Below are 16,505 nucleotides of genomic sequence, written 5' to 3'. Positions count from 1 at the left end.
GACTCATTGTCACGTGACGTCCGCCATTTTGCTTAGCGGAACTTTTTTGCGTGCAAATCCCAGCAGACGCTATCCACGTACAGTGACTGTATGTTGTACCGTGTTTTTCTGACGTTCCGAGACCCTGAGCGAGGCATTAGAATGCCATATTGTGCGGCTGTAAACTGCACAAATCACTTGACAAAAGGATTTGGAAACAGGTAAGTTTGACACCAAGCCATGATGAGAATAAGAAGTAAATTAATTCCCCAAGTAACGTTTAATTAGGCGGATCGGTCGTATGTTGGCTTTCTTGTGAGCGCAGTAGCAAAGGTAGTCCCAGACACTGGATTTTGTGTTTGCCGTCGACATATCTGTTTACCACCAACTACTATGCAAAATTAAAAAAGATCAAGTAGGCCTAATTTAGGCCCTGGGGCTATATTACACTCTATACGTTGTGTGTTGGGGCAAACAGCTTTGTACATGAAAAAAGTGTAAATTTATGTAAATTTGAGCTTATGGGTGTAAACTTTACACGTAGATTTATTCTTGTCTAGCTAGTTAGAGTCACAGTACAGTGCAGTGGTGGGCCAGTGTCAGTGTCAGTGACAACACTACAGTCGTTTAGATACTAGATTGTCTAGACTGACTGTGTACTCTGTATTAAAGTAACCCCGGGACATTGCTTTCGCAATATGCAATATTTGTCATACATGTATTTGCGAGACTTGTCTTGCCTACATATTGTTGCCACGTTAACATTTCGTACTATACCATATAGTATGTTTTCACACTCATAAGGATTTCATTTTGAATTGTGCTTGAAGCGAACAAGTGCAAGTGAAATCTTGGATTACTGTATACAGTATTGCCTTTGATATTTTTTTTAATATTCTTGCCAGTGTCCATTATTCATGGTTTTATTTTGCTGCCATATTGTATGCTAAGTGATTGTACATGCATTTGCTTTCATGATATACAATACATGTAGTTGTCTTATTTGTGACACTTGTTTTGCCTACATGTACATACTTTGAGATACAGTGTAGTATGTTTTCACACTCTTTAGATTTCACTTTGAATTTCGTTTGAAGCAAACGGGTGCGTGTGAAATCTTGCATTATACAGATGTTCATGTATTGCCTTTAGTTGATATTGTTATGCCAAGAATGCATTTGATAATCTTGCCAGACAGTGTACATTATTCATGAATTTTATGTTGTCGCCCTATTGCATGTCCATTATAGATGTATATGCATTTGATTTTGTGATTACAATAGTTGTCACAAATTTGCGACACTGGTGGTCTTGCCTATCATTTGCATAATATGTTCCTGACGCATGTACTGCCTGTGATTATAGCCGCCGTATTAGGTTTGATAATGGTACGTGTACTTCAAGCAAATGGTATATCACTGTACTGTGGTTGATTCTCAGCAATCAACTTTGACCTTGATAAATGTCAAATAAATTGTAAAAAATCAGGAAAATTAACTCTGTCCAACTTAACTTTCTGTTTTTTGTGGGAAGACAATCTTGAAAGGAGTTCATGCTTGTAATGTGTGTGTGTGTGAGTGTGTGAATACATATATATATATATATATATATATATACATAGAAAATTATATATATATATATATACATAGATAATTTTATATATATATATATATATATATATAAACATGCGCTTAATTTCCTCGCCAGGATATAGCGTTTTAATGCCATTTTAGGTTTTAATCTCATATATATATTATACAGATAATTGTATATGTATATATATATATATATATATATATATATAATATTGATTGAGTACCAGGTAGTCTACATGTTGGTGCAGCAATATCATGATATCGAAAGTAAAACAGAAACCAATTTCATGTTGATCACCAACAATTTATTTACAGCACACAAATATTTGAGCGATTCGCTCTTTCTCAAGTGTTGTTGCAAATCGCTCAAAAATTGGTGTGGTGAAATAAATTGTCGGTGATTAGCATGAACTCGATTTCTGTTTTATTTCATGTATACAGATATACAGTGTATACATGCCTATAGGCATATTGCTTCCTATACCAATATGTGCAATAGTGGTAACTACATTGTACTGCACACTACTAATGATAATGATAACAGCAGGAATATAGATAATTAAGGTGGTGTTGTCTTCCAAATTTCTAATATGTTGAACGAGTGTCAGATGGGGAAGATGTATTACATGATCATATCCACAAATCATTGATTTTTACAACTGGACTGACTGGAAATTTAATTTGACCTGTTTAATGGGAGAAAAATCAAAAGCACGAACACACATCTTCTTACAATATCACTGGAGGGGGGAAAATACAAGACATAGGGTTGAGAGGGGTATCAGAAAAATGGCAGGACACAGACAAGGACAGGCGCGCGTCTTAGATTATTTTATACCAAAGCAGATCACGTCTCCGAAGTCAAATAGATCTATCCGAAAGGGGAAAAAACACCTGTTTCAATACAGACAACTTTCAGGGAAGAGTGTGAAATAAATAACATAAATGAGTACGTGAATCTGTGGTCAACGCTGGATTGAGAAGTACCAGTTTGACAGTTTACAAGTTCAAGTAAATATCAAGGGCTATAGCGGCTGTCATACTGTCCGATCAGTGAGTTGACCGTACCGTACTCGCGAGGAGCTGCGGAGGTACCGCTAAGCAACATGGCGGCGTGTGCACTGAGGCGTCACATCCGGGGTGCGCGGTGGCGACACCGAGCTCAGCGGGTTGTGAATGGGTGTGATTCTTCTATGTGTAAGAGTTCTGTGACCACTACCAGCACTGTCCAACCATGACCCTGCCAGATACGGGGACGAGGAAACACTTCCGGGTTGATGTAATTTCCTAAAAATAGTAACGTGTTAGCGTGCGCGTGTCTATTCGTCATGCATTGGTTGCAAAAGAGAAAAAAACAAGAAAATTAAAAACAAGAAACATCACAAAGCCCCAAGAAAAACAGCATACCTTATTTATGTGTAGCAAACTACTCACAATAATGTTTAGAATTGCCATCTCGTGCTGTTTTGGTGAGATAATGAGAAAACTCTCTCATGAAATAATGAAAGAGCATGTACGTTATTCTACGAGGAATTCAACATTTCATCATGAAAACTGGTTTTGAAATGGCTGAGATTTCAAAAGCTTAATTAGGAGCACTTTGTTGTACTTTGTTTTTGGATATCTCGGCCATTTCAAAACCAATTTTCATGAAATGTTGAATTCCTCGTAGAATAACATGCTCTTTCATTATTTCATGAGAGAGTTTTCTCATTCTCTCACAAAAAAATGATAAAACAAAAACAAAAGAACTGAATCACTGAATTCCTCTTAGCTCTATAACATGTTCTGTATCACTTCATAGATGGTTTCCTAGTATCTCGCAAAAATGTAGAAGCTCAATCCTCATTTCCACCAATACTATACCACTGAGTCCCTTTTTGACTGAACATGAAGGCATGGCATATTGAGGTAGGGCTGCTGCTCTCTACAATTGGTTAGCGATTACAGTGGAGTGTACTGAAGGGCAATGCGTTGACAATGCGTTTCCTTGTACAATTTATTATTAAAGTAGGCCTATTAGTATTACCCCGGAAGTATAGGTTCTAGTAATTGAATTGTCTTTTCATCATTACTTGTTCGTAGACACTGAAAAAAAGAAGAAATACAATGTAAGCAAAGGATGGTGAATGAGAATAAGTATCGATGCTGTAGACGAATTGTAATTTATTCACCTTGTATTTTACAGAGCTTTTGTTTGGTTGATTGTTTTTAACTTCGTAAACTTCTCTTTTGTTTTTACCTGGAAGGAAAATATTGGATAAATGAGTACAGGCTTTATGCCTATTTTTTTAGTCGATTCTTTATGCCTGATAATGATAAAAAAAGAATAGGCTGAGGGATGCTGTGAAGCATTCGAAAAGCTTTCTTGAGGAGGAGAAGAGGGAGGTATACCCCCCCCCCCCCCCCTTGGTCCGGGCACCTTCATAGACATTTAATAGACTTGAGAGACGAATGCGTGCAACAAGACGTGACAGATTTAACCGTATAACCGTTGACTTTTCCGCACATATTTTTTCTTAGTTTTTTTTTATTGAAATTTTCCAAGTATATGCCATGCGAAGGGACCTTCAGGTCGTTGAATTTCAATTCTATAAATCTCCCTTCGGCGGAAGATCCCCTTCGCTCCCCCACCCCCCCCCCCCCCCCACAAACACACACACACACACACACACACACACACACACACACACACACACACACACATGCACACAAATAAACATACAAAACATGCGTAAACGACCGTAAAGACATGACGAATGCCCCATATTCCAGCAAGACACTGCAGTGGTTATAACGTTGATGTATTCAGGGCTTTTACTTTCCTGATGCACACTCCAACAAGAACAACCCTACATACATGTACTTGTATACTATGGTGCATAATAGTATTAGTGAGACAACTTCACACAATCAAACCCCATGGCCTCAACGTCCAGGAGGGAACTGACTAACATAATTTCCTAATGTACACCTGATATGTATTTGCATATATTCCTCCCGTTTGGATTTCGCTTGCTATACGATCCACTAATACATGTAATGGTATGTATTGCCTATAGGTCTATATGCGTTAAAGTCTTGTACTTTGCATTGTTGCCGCATTTTATACACCAGGTTAGGGCTCGCTGCTTGTTCAGTACGTCCTCCGGCCCTCCCCTTCACGCACATTGTTGCTATTTCACTCTTTTCCTATCGTAGATTATCCTTTTGTTGTTCCTTTATGTTGCTTGATGCTCCCTCCCTATTCATCTTTATCCTTCACAGGTTGCCCCTATGATCCTCGGGATCATCACTGGCTACCTCTGCCTTTTGTCTGTTCACCCCTTGCTTTAGCACTCTCTCTTACCTGTTTGACTCCCTATATACCTTTGACTTTCAACCCACCCTTTTGTTTTCTTTGTTCTCTCCTGTAGATATCTCTATAGCCCTTTCCAGACTGTGCTTGTTATGTGTGATTGCTTTCCCTATCATATAAAATATGTCTGTCATTTTACCTCTGACGAAGATTCTGCTATAGGATCGAAAGCTCAGGACCAACACACGGATCCATCCGAATTACAAATCATTAGATGAGACAATTGCTTTATAACTGTGAATTCACAACGTAAATATTCAAACAAACTTGCGTACAGACCAGATGACCAAAATGGTCCGTAAAGTTCAGCAGGCACTCATTTCATTGTTTTGTATTGAATGCATGAATTAACCTTTTCTATCAATATTGCCCAAACCAGGGATTTGCTGTCATGTGGATGTGCTATAGCAAGCACCGTTTATAAGAATTACATGAATGATACCTCACGGATGATTATCTCAGTGAATCTAAAACCCAAAATGCCCGATTGTACGAGCGACCTTTTTCTCCTTGTGTAAATGAGCAAATGGTAATGTGAACTGGCTTGAGAGACTTTTGAGAGAATGACGACAGCTGCTCACTTTAGTTTGTGTTGTGACTAGAATCAATACTTATGTGTATGTGTGTGTGTGTTGTCATGTGTATAATGTCATTATGTTGTCACAATTAAATTTGTATTTTGCAATCAACTAATTCGTATATCATTGTTTATGAAAAAGAAAGAAAAGAAAAGATTGACAGAAACAAAAACGTTTGTGTGTGTGTGTGTGTGTGTGTGTAGTGGCGTATATAGGGGGGGGGGGGGGCACGTGCCCCGGGCGCCACTCCTTGGGGGCGCCAAAAACGAAAAAAAACGAAAAAAAAAAAAACAAGGAGAAGGGAAAAAAGAAAAAAGAAGAAAAAAAAAGAATGGGGGGTGGGGGGGGGGGGGGCAGAAAACCAAATCAAACAAGATGAAAACAAAACATGATGATGACGCGGACAAAATGACAATGTTTATTGTGGTCACACAAGAATTCCATGTTTTGTAAGCTGAAATACAAAATTTTTCGGCTCGCTCGCTGCGCTCGCTCGCCAAAATTTATGTATATAAAAAAGAAGATAAGAACAAAAACGTGATGATGACGTGGACAAAATGACAATGCATATTGTGTTCACACAGGCCATCGTTAGAAGGCAAAATGTTACACGGAGCAGCGGCTGCAATTTCTTTCGTTCTGAAGCGATCGCCGATTGGATCAAAAGAGGGCGCCAATGGTTTCGAACATGGGGGGGGGGGGGGCGCAAAAAAAAAACAAACCCAAATCAAACAAGATAAGAGCAAAAAGTAATGACGACGCGGAAATATACAAATTTCGGCCCACTCGCGCGTACTAATTTAGAGTATTTTTTCAAGTCCTCAGTTTGTTGGTATAAATCGTTATCTATAAGGCCGTCACTATAGAAATGTAAGATTTAATAAGCCAAAAAATAACAAGAATTCCATGTTTTGTAAGCTGAAATGCAAAAATTTTCGGCTCGCTCGCTGCGCTCGCTCCCCAAAATTTATCAAAAACAGAAAGAAAGATAAGAACAAAACGTGATGATGACGCAGAAATATTCAAATTTCAGCTCACTCGCGCGTACTAATTTAGAGTATTTTTTCCAAGTCCTCAGTTTGTTGGTTTAAATCGTTATCTTCAAGGCCGTCACTATATCTTGATTAGAATATTGTAAGATTTAATAAACAAAAAATGACAAGAATTCCATGTTTTTGTAAGCTGAAATACAAAAATTTTCTGCTCGCTCGCTGCGCTCGCTCGCCAAAATTTATTACATATAATTTTTAAATCACCCTCAAAAAGACCCCTCTTAAGTGCTTGAAAAAGCATATCATGTGGACTTTTTTAAGTCCCTACCGGGATGGGGTTGGGGTTGAACACTTTAGAAATTAGTGGCGCAATTTTCGCGCTTGCCCCGGGCGCCGTTTTCCCTAGATACGCCACTGTGTGTGTGTGTGTGTGTGTGTGTGTGTGTTGACAGAAATGTGTCACACGCCAGACTTCCTCATCCTTTCCTCTCTTTCAAGGAAACTTTCGCCATTGTCTGTTTTGAACTTTTTTATTGTCTTCATTGTTTTCACATGAAAGAAACATATGAACGAGTACACATTCTATACAGCGTAATTATGTTTAAAACAAGAGTATAACCTACAAATCGTCCATAGAATTATTTAAAGCGATGTATATTTCTATGATCACGTTTGATTAATGATATGGCTAGTCAAACTATAAAGCATGTTAACTTTTGCCATGATTCATTATTTTGCAACTGGATACAGTGGCAAAATTTCTGTGGTGTTTTGGTGGCAAGTTCATGAGGAAATAAGCGTGCTAATGATTTTGAAAAGGTATTTCAGGGAAAGCTGAAAAACTGACGTTCGGTGTTGGTCTCTTTTCTCTGGAACAAAGAGAAAATATCTATGTGATCTATTATATGCCACCAGTATATGTAAAATACAACATGCTTGGAAATGCGGCAATCCTCGTTGTTTTAATAGACACAATATATTCCACAAAACCTGAGCTTTATGTCAGCATATCAAGTTCTTATAAGTCACGAGGCATCATATTTAGCACCATTAATTTGGGTAAAATGAATAGCATTCAAAAGACATCGTTCCTGAAGTTGATTAACCATTGTGCAGATCACATCACTTTGTTTCCAGTGAGCTACAGCTTTCCTCTTCAATACTATAATTCAATTCTAAAAATACATTGTATCTTCGAGACAGACTTCTTTGTATGCTGTATTTTATAGGCATGTATACTTAAATCTAACTATGATCTTGAACTAATTATTTGCTGGAAACTGACGTAGTTAAGCCGTTTGGTCGACCTGTAAGGCACGTATAGGTCCTATACCTCGCTTCGACTTCCGCGACACTTTCACGTGCTTGAACGATATACGGTATATTGTCTTCTATACATTCTTCTATTTAGCAGGAGCCGCAGAGCCGGGGCCTATGATCCATTCATTATCGTCTCCCTCTAAATAACTGTCAAGATATTAACAGATCCATAAAGGCATGCATGATCATCATGCCAAGTATGTTTACATGGCCGGCGGAACGGGGGAGGGGGGGGGGGGGGGGGATGGCCAGGGGGACTCGCCCCCCCCCCACACTTTTTGTGCACCATACAAAGAAATACATAAGGTGTCATCACTTTGGGCCCCCCCCCCCCATATTTTTAACCCGGAAGGGAAGTACTGAAGTATTGAAGTGGCACTTAAAAGAGCTGAGTTTTTTTTTTAAATATCTTTATTTTTGATTGTCAGCTGAAGAAACCCTGAAGTGGAAGAAGGGGAGATATGAGCTGAGGACCTTTTCATTAATTTTTTTTTGCTTGTTACCTCATGAAACCCGGAAGTGCCCCCTCCCACACTTTTGAAAACGCTCCGTCGGCCGTGGTTTATACATTGTATATCATAATATTTTTATCATCAATATTCCAAAGATCACTGAAATATTAGCAGTTATTTTTATAATATATGATCACACAAACATGCAACACATACACTTGCTATTGTCATATTGTGTTATCAGTAAATCGCGAAGGGTGTCTTGTTCCTATATACTCTGTAAAACAGTGGCAAGTTAGTGTGCATAAAGGTTTTGAATTGAGACAGAGGGACGGTGTTGACGTGTGCAGCAACCGGAGTCATCGACAAGGCTCTTCGACTGGAAATTGCCTTTTTTTCCCGTTTTTTTTTAAACTGACCAATGTGGTATTCATAAACAGATGAACAATCTATACAGTCTGCAGTACATTAGGCTAATTCTTTGTGGCATAATCTCAATGCAATAAAAAATGCGTGTACACCAGGCTTCTCACAGTGATAAATGCATATACCATTATACAGTATAGGCAGAACACTGTAAATCCGCTGTGCGCTGTATAGACCAATTCGGTTTGGGTACTGTTTATTATGGTAATTTCTATCTGGGGGCTTCAAGTATGCATAACAAAAGATAATTCATGCACTGACATAGCAACGCACCTGGCTCATTGTAAAACTCATTAAAAATGCCTTTGTTCTTCTTTGGAAACCCCCCAGTTATGGCCGCCATAAGTTACAGTGCTTTTGAAGCCGGATTCATCTATTTATCTGAGTTATCTGTTATACGGATGACCTTGTCTGGAATCTCATAGCCCAATGCGAAGTCTCCTTCTATATAGTGTCGGTTATTTCGGCACATAATACAACATACCTGTAAACCCGTACATTATTTAAGCATAAACTTGACAGAAGCCGGGCGTAAAACATAATGTACGTAGATCTAGACCATATGAGACGATTCTGGCCAGTTTGATACATAATCTGCCTCCCCTTGTTTCCGAGCTCTGTGTTAGGCCTATATATGACATCATAATAGGCATTTTAGGTGATTTTTCAAAATGATATAAGGCCAGGAAAATTAGTGTAGAATGAAAGCCCTACTCTTCCCATTCACAAATCTTTTTGAATTTTTCAAATCGGTCAAGCGGTTGCAAAGATATTGACCGATTCTGTGACGCGCTATGTGTATTTTTAGCATAGGCGCAGCCATACTGGGTGTATCAGCAGACCCCCCCTCCGCACTCCCCCACCCCTCTCCCTACATTAGCACGCGCGCAGAATGAAAAACTGCTTTAGCCAATGGGCGTCTCGTACTGAGTGCGCGAATGCTTGCTAGTGCGCGAACCTTTGTTACAAGTGCGTGATAAACATTTTGCCCGGGGGTGGGGGAGAGCAGGGGGGGTCGGCTGATACACACCGATACACCCACTATGGCTGCCCCCTGTGCCGTAAAATGTCTGCTGCCCTCAACGAACCCGAATCGGTCAATAGGCGTTTTAATGTCACAAGACATGCCCATTTTTCAACCCGGGGTCAAAGGTCAATCTTTTGTTTTACTTTGTTTTAACAATGGCACCGCCTGAGCATGTACACAGACAACTAAATTGCCTATAATTCCTTTACTGTTTGAAGTATGACAATGAAACTTGCAGGATATGATGATGATAGATTGTGTCACAATTTTGCACTGTTTCTAAAGAAATATGATTCATATTTTGAAAATTATGAATATTAATATTCATAAAAATGCATATAAATATTTGTAACAGAGTGATGAATCACAATAACTCAACAAAATTTGCAGGATAGCTTTGTAGAATATTTTCCCACAAGTCTACAATAATTTTTTCATGAACATTACATTAAAAATATTAATATCAATATTAAAAAGTAAAATATAATGTATGTTAATTGGTTATGGTTAACAATACCAGGAAAAAAATGCAGATTTGCTAAATGACATGTTTTGCCAGAATCCTGTCAGAAGGCCACATTAATATCATTCATACAAATATGAATACTGATATTCAGATGAAGATATGAATATTAATATTCATATTGGTCCATATATTTCTGGCCATAAATGTTCGCAATATCTGGGTGGAAGTTGCCTTTCATCTTCATATCACTTTCTGCCACAACTCTGCAATAGTATCAAATTCATATTTTTCATTTTTTGACAAATATGAATATCAATACTATACACACAATCACACAATTTATGGCACACATACATCTTTTGCAGTTCGCAGGTATAGAAACAAAGCACTACAAAACGCAAGTTCAATAAATCGTTGAGAAATGTATAGATGTATTCTGCCATGTGATTTCAAATTCACTTTATGTTCACTCTACTGGAGTTGCCTTCAAAGAAATACAGAGCAAAAACCTATATCAAGTCTCAGTCAGGTTTTAAATTTTGGGTTTGAAAAATGCATACTGATGCAGTACTGGGAACACATGGATAATCAGCACTATCCAAACATTATAACAGTTCCACTTACATAACACATGTGGAAGCACACATTAAGTGTGAAGAACATGTGTGACTTATATGTTATATATGACATCAAACACCAATGATCGGCCTCTATCAGGGAGCTGAATGTGAGTGGGGCAGCGATGAGCCTGCAGAGGATTCTTCTAGCAGCTGACTTGGCTGGACGGCAGAAAGGTTTGTTGGGCCTGTTACATGTCGTTGAGAGGATCCACTTCCAGCTTGGCCAGAGGGAAACACAGAGTCATGTTCTGTTATAAAGAAGTATGATTAATATTTGATTATTTTACATTGATTTTATTAGATTAAAAAAATAGTTCAGAGTCCTGGCTACATGTACAGTAATCACAGATTAACAATCTGTTTTGCAAAACATTATCCAGATTATGAATTTATAAAGCCTGTGAAAATCTTGAGGCAAAATTTTAACAAATTTCTTAAACAAAAAAACAACAACAACATATATAGAACTGCAGTCTGTAAAGTTCAAGTTTGAAGTGTCACAATTTTAGGATAAGACCTTGCTTATTTGTCTCGCCCTCACTGGCCTCAGATTGTGTGTGCATGCATGTACGTACATGTTCACATGAAAAACCAGAAATCTAAAAATAATAATAAAAATAAAATAAAATAAATGAGTCACAATTTTGGGGGTTAAAGATGGATAAATATAACATAAGGCATGAACTTAAATTTTTCTAACCTGAACTTGGATTTTGTTTGCTGGCTACACCACTGCAGTCACCTTCAACATCCATGACAATAAGAAGGCACACATACCCGCCCAGTCACCTGAAAATAAAGTCGTAATCAAACTGACATGAATTACTCTAAGAATATGAAGATTGAAGGCTTCAGGCTACTCTGTAGGAAATACTAATGAATTGACAGTCAAGCGCTTAGTGTCTCATATAATCATCATCACTAGTCTGATCAATCTTGGTTCTTCTTCAAGCACACTGTCTAAATATCGAGCCAAGACTCATGAATGTTTAGCTGCTCAAAACTTGAGTTGAAACAAAACACTAAATATCAATTTATCAGTCACAGAAAATTAAATGTAAATGGTGTAATTTCTGCTTTTTATATTTACGTAGGTTGACGTTAGTGACATAGCTAGGCCTAGTGCCCTCTTTATTAGCATGAGCAGCACTAAGTGCTGATATTTGTCATACACTTAAAAAATTACGGTAATTTTCCCTTCCTCCCAGCTCAGTGGTGTTCAGTACGAAGAATCAGAGAATGAATTCTGTAATTACGTAAAATACTTCACAGTAATTTTACTCCTGTAATTTCACAAAATATAACTATACTTGGAATACCAGGTTACAAGTAAACTATTGTACTGAAGTTTGAATTGTAGAAACTGAAGAAATTTTCCAAAAATTCTTGCAAGTTGCAAAGAAGTCTTTTCAAGTTGCTACTGTCTGTAAGTAACTCTAGCCCGACCAGACGCTAAAAAAAAATCATCGGTGTTACTCCGGCCTCCAATCTGACTTGTATACTCAATCTGTCAAATGTTCATAGTTTTTAGGTCGTCCAGAGGGGATATTTGAGAGAGACACTTCATAACAACTAGGGATTTTGAAAGTTGCTGTCAAAATAATCCGATCGAATTTCGATCGAAGTACGAAGTGGAACAAAGCCTGCTCTGCTCTGCAGGTCAGGTGTACACAGTACAGTAGCTCACATACATAACGTGTACTGTAGTATTGGCAAGTCAGTGTGCACGATCGTAACCACTACATTGATCAAAACATACGGTCGGTAACAAAAACCTGATCATAAATCTGACATTCAAACCCGAAATTTTCGTGAAGGATAGTATAAACTAAATATGGAAACAAATTAAGTCACTCTTGGGGGGTCGTGCCACAAGGGATTTTGATTAAAACATCGTCGATTCCTTCGTACGTACCATACCAACCAACAGCAAGGGTTATCACACATCGCATTTGTTGTTTACCGTACTTGTTTACAACACATACCAAACGGAACGATCCATTCGCCATGCAGGTAAATCAACAGAATGAGGTAACTGAAAATGCAAACTTTGCCACAATGATGACCGGATATTTAATCGATTGGCATTAAGATTACTCTTCACTATTAATAAAAATGATCAGCAGGCCAGCATCGTCTTTTACAAAGCTATAAAAAGACCACACACACAAACATCGCAACACTACGATACCTGACTGTCCGTAATGGATCGTTCACGTAAACAAATCACTGCTCGACATGCTCTCAGCTGTCAACAGCTGCGTGATTGCAGTAAAAACTCGCTTGGAAATTGAACGGACAGTGCTGCCTAAAAATCACTCTAGCATCAAAATGAAATCATTTTTCACCATGACACTTCACATAAAGTTTTTTGAAACATGATATTATCTACTTACGTGTGAAATGGACGGATCTTGGCGCATCTGGATAATGAAATCTTCGAGCAAACTTTTCTTTTAGCTCAGACGTCATGAAGCTTCACGATAGGTGATCCATGTCACATATCATCGGAATCGTCAATGTTTACTCTGTCTGTTCGGATACTTTCGGAAATTCATCGACCAATCACATTGATGCTACGACCCTCGGAAGTTAGCGAGGTATTCCGAGCAATTTCGGAGAGTTTCTGAAAAGACGGTGCCGTCGACCCAAAACTCTTCTCGGCAGCGCTGCACACGCAAACCCTAAGGAGTGACCTTCACGCCCCATAGACTCAGTGTGGGGCAGCGGAGCGGTTGAAAAAAAGTGTCACGTGACTGAAAGGCCTAATGAATCATAATGACTATCACAGTATCAAATTACAAAGCAAGAGGCAGTAGATGTGACTTATTACAAAATAGTTATGGTGATGCACCTCCCGGTCGAATGTGCGAAAAATGTGTCCTCGGGGTCCTACAGAATGAGAAGTTTGTACGCATACGTCTCGATCTGAGGCAAACGGATGACGGCAAAGTTAGGCCAGGCCCTTTCCAGTGCCAGGAACCTCCGAAGATTTGCATTACTAAGCTCTCTTCTTCCAGCATCCGAGTCCCTCTCTGGATACTCGACGTACTCTTCGATGTAGCAGAAGACCAGACGAACGTTTGGGAAGCGTTCAATGGTGTCTTCAACGTAACGCTCGACGTAGGCTATGCACTCGGAACATGGTGAAAAGTACGAGAAAATCAACAAAGTGTGTTCGAAGCCGTCCAGAAATGAGCCAGTGAAGGAATCAAGATTTCTGAAATAGTAATCAAAGACGCGAATCTCTGCGTGCAGACGAAATGTCCCAGGCCGCTCCTGGTAAGTGGCGGCGACAAACCCTTCCGCTGAAAGCAGCCCTTGATCTCGACACACTGCGAAGCGTCCCCCATACGTACAAATTGGGTTGTTATATTGACCCACAAAGTCTACAGCTAAGGCCGCGAATTGTTGACGGCTGCCTGTGCTGAGACGGAACCAGCGCCCGGTCTTCAGGGTAAGGTACAGTCTCTCGAAGTAGTAACGCTCTCGCGAGCGGCGTTCGAAAATCTCTCGACTTGTCAACCAAAGAGATATTTGATCCATGCTGGCAAATGAGCAGTCTGTATCCTGCGGTCTTACGCTTTTGTTGGTTCACCTCATGCTTATAACGGTGGCACACAGAGCCTAAATTCCCATACGCGGTGACGAGTTTATAACTCGTCAATGCAGGCCCATGTGAAGTTTGTTACCCATGTTTCTGTGGTTATGCACTTGTCAATGTAATGACTCACCCCACTACCCCCGGACATGGGTGCGTCATTTCCTCGTTTGGTCCGTCAAATTTGTGACCCAGGTGTTCGTCATTTTACCAGCTTTGTCCGTCAAATTTTTGACCGAGGGGTGCGTCAAAATCCCATCATTGTCGGTCAAAATTTTGACCGAGGGGTGCGTCATGGTACGTCACTTGGCTATGGAAAATAACACGCATTATTTTGAACCGAGGGGTGCGTCGTGGTACGTTACTTGGCTGTGGAAAACTGCACGCATTTTTGCACGCTACCGGCCCCGCGTTTACACGCGCCATGCCCCAATCTGTGCCGTCTTAAAAAAAAAAAACGCGTCCCGGATACACGTACCGCGAGTGAAATTACAGTGAGCGCTTTCCCGCGGCAAGTGAAAATCAAAGTCGGGAAGCGTTTTGGAATAAGAGGAAAAAATGCTTGCCAGAATCTGGCAAGCAAAGAATTTAAAAGCCACCCTTTCTCCTTACATTTTCCCTCCAACAAACCCATGAAATCATGCATACTCAATCTCAAACCAGGGACTGTTCAGCGATGTAACAACTTAGTTCAATCTTTCCTGTCGAGACGGCAGCAGAAGAACTGCCTGCTGCATGCCATTTTCTGCTTGCGGGATAGCCCGACCAGCTGGCCAGACGCGCGCGCGACGTTAGATGTGCGAATCTCTACGTACAGCGACTAGTAGGCTGTAGTTACGCAGTACTCGAGCGGGAATATGAATGCCGTGGCGTGGTGTGTACCTACCTGCGCTGCAGATGCATCCACCGCACTAGCAATGGCCGCGCACACACAGCGCAAATTCTGCACACATGTGATTGTCATGTATGGATTGCATGCACAGAATACATACTACTAGTTGAGTACTATACGGAATACTATTATCGTAGCAGCAGCATGATGTACGGTGAATGACAATACGCTGCTTACATGGTAAGGGAAACTTGCCGAAACTTTTACAAATTATGTGTACGAACCAAAAGAAAATGAAATTGCTTGAATAAAACGTATGCAAAAATCGTTTCAGTATTTACGGGGGTGCGTCACATGTACCGAGGATGTCCGTCACAAAAGTGACCGAGGTGTGCGTCACTTTCAACGTGTTGTCCGTCAAAAAAGTGACTGTGGTGTTCGTCACTTGCAGCGTTATGTCCGTCAAAAAGGTGACTGTGGTGTCCGTCAAAAACCCCGTGTGGTCAGTCAAAAAATGACCATGACGCACCCATTTCCGGGGGTAGTGGGGTGCGTCATTACATTGACAAGTGCATTACTAATTGTTTCTATTTCATGCAAGAGACATGAACGATTAAAATGCACACGACTCAGACAAATTTAACCAACTGCTAGACGGAAATACAATTTCCGCGTGAGCTGCACATTAAGCAACATAATTCTTTGGTGATTTGCCAACACTCATTATTACATATTAGGTCACCTGTGGCTCTAACAACGCCGGTAGTTGGGGAATCCCAGGCAGATGTCACGTGGATGTAAATGCCGCGGTTAGAAAAAAAAAAAAGACATGGCATATCACGATAATAAGTCAACGATATCAAATGTTAATATTAACGAGATGTTAATCGATTAGAGAATGCATCAGCGAAGTTTTACAAAAAACGGAGAATCTGCGGAAAACTCATGAATTCATAAAGTTTCGGTGCAGCCATCCCTGGATGAGAAGACTTCTGCACGTTTTGTTAATCATATTATAACATGGACATGTCATATTATGCTCAGCCTAGGCAGCTAGGAGAAGAGGTGCATACCATATGTCTTTTGTTAATCATATAAGTACTTTTAATAACAGTGACAGACCGATGACGTCACTGACACAATCTTGGTTTGAGGTTTTTGTGGGCGTATGCCAGTAATCTGAAGGTAGAGAAATTCTCATGAAAACTTTGGCACATATTTAGATATTCGTTTATCCACATAAGTGCTGTTGAGGGTAC

The 16,505-nt window shown here is 39.7% G+C and overlaps 1 long non-coding RNA gene across 1 annotated transcript; it reads right to left on the bottom strand.

Annotated features, from left to right (window-relative positions):
* Positions 1-10,543: 10,543 nt before the first annotated feature.
* On the bottom strand, positions 10,544-13,430 carry LOC139742021 (uncharacterized). The gene is made up of 3 exons (XR_011711657.1): positions 13,210-13,430; positions 11,514-11,602; positions 10,544-11,061 (listed from the first exon to the last, which is right to left on the bottom strand). It is a non-coding gene; the product is annotated as an uncharacterized lncRNA (long non-coding RNA).
* Between the last annotated feature and the right edge of the window lie 3,075 nt (positions 13,431-16,505).

This window comes from Diadema antillarum, unplaced genomic scaffold (assembly GCF_040938485.1).
Source record: "Diadema antillarum isolate AM-2024a unplaced genomic scaffold, OU_Dant_1.0 seq00000973_RagTag, whole genome shotgun sequence".
NCBI lineage: Eukaryota > Metazoa > Echinodermata > Echinoidea > Diadematoida > Diadematidae > Diadema > Diadema antillarum.
The sequence above is the reverse complement of the archived record's forward strand: the minus strand, read 5'-3'. Positions and strand labels throughout refer to the sequence as shown.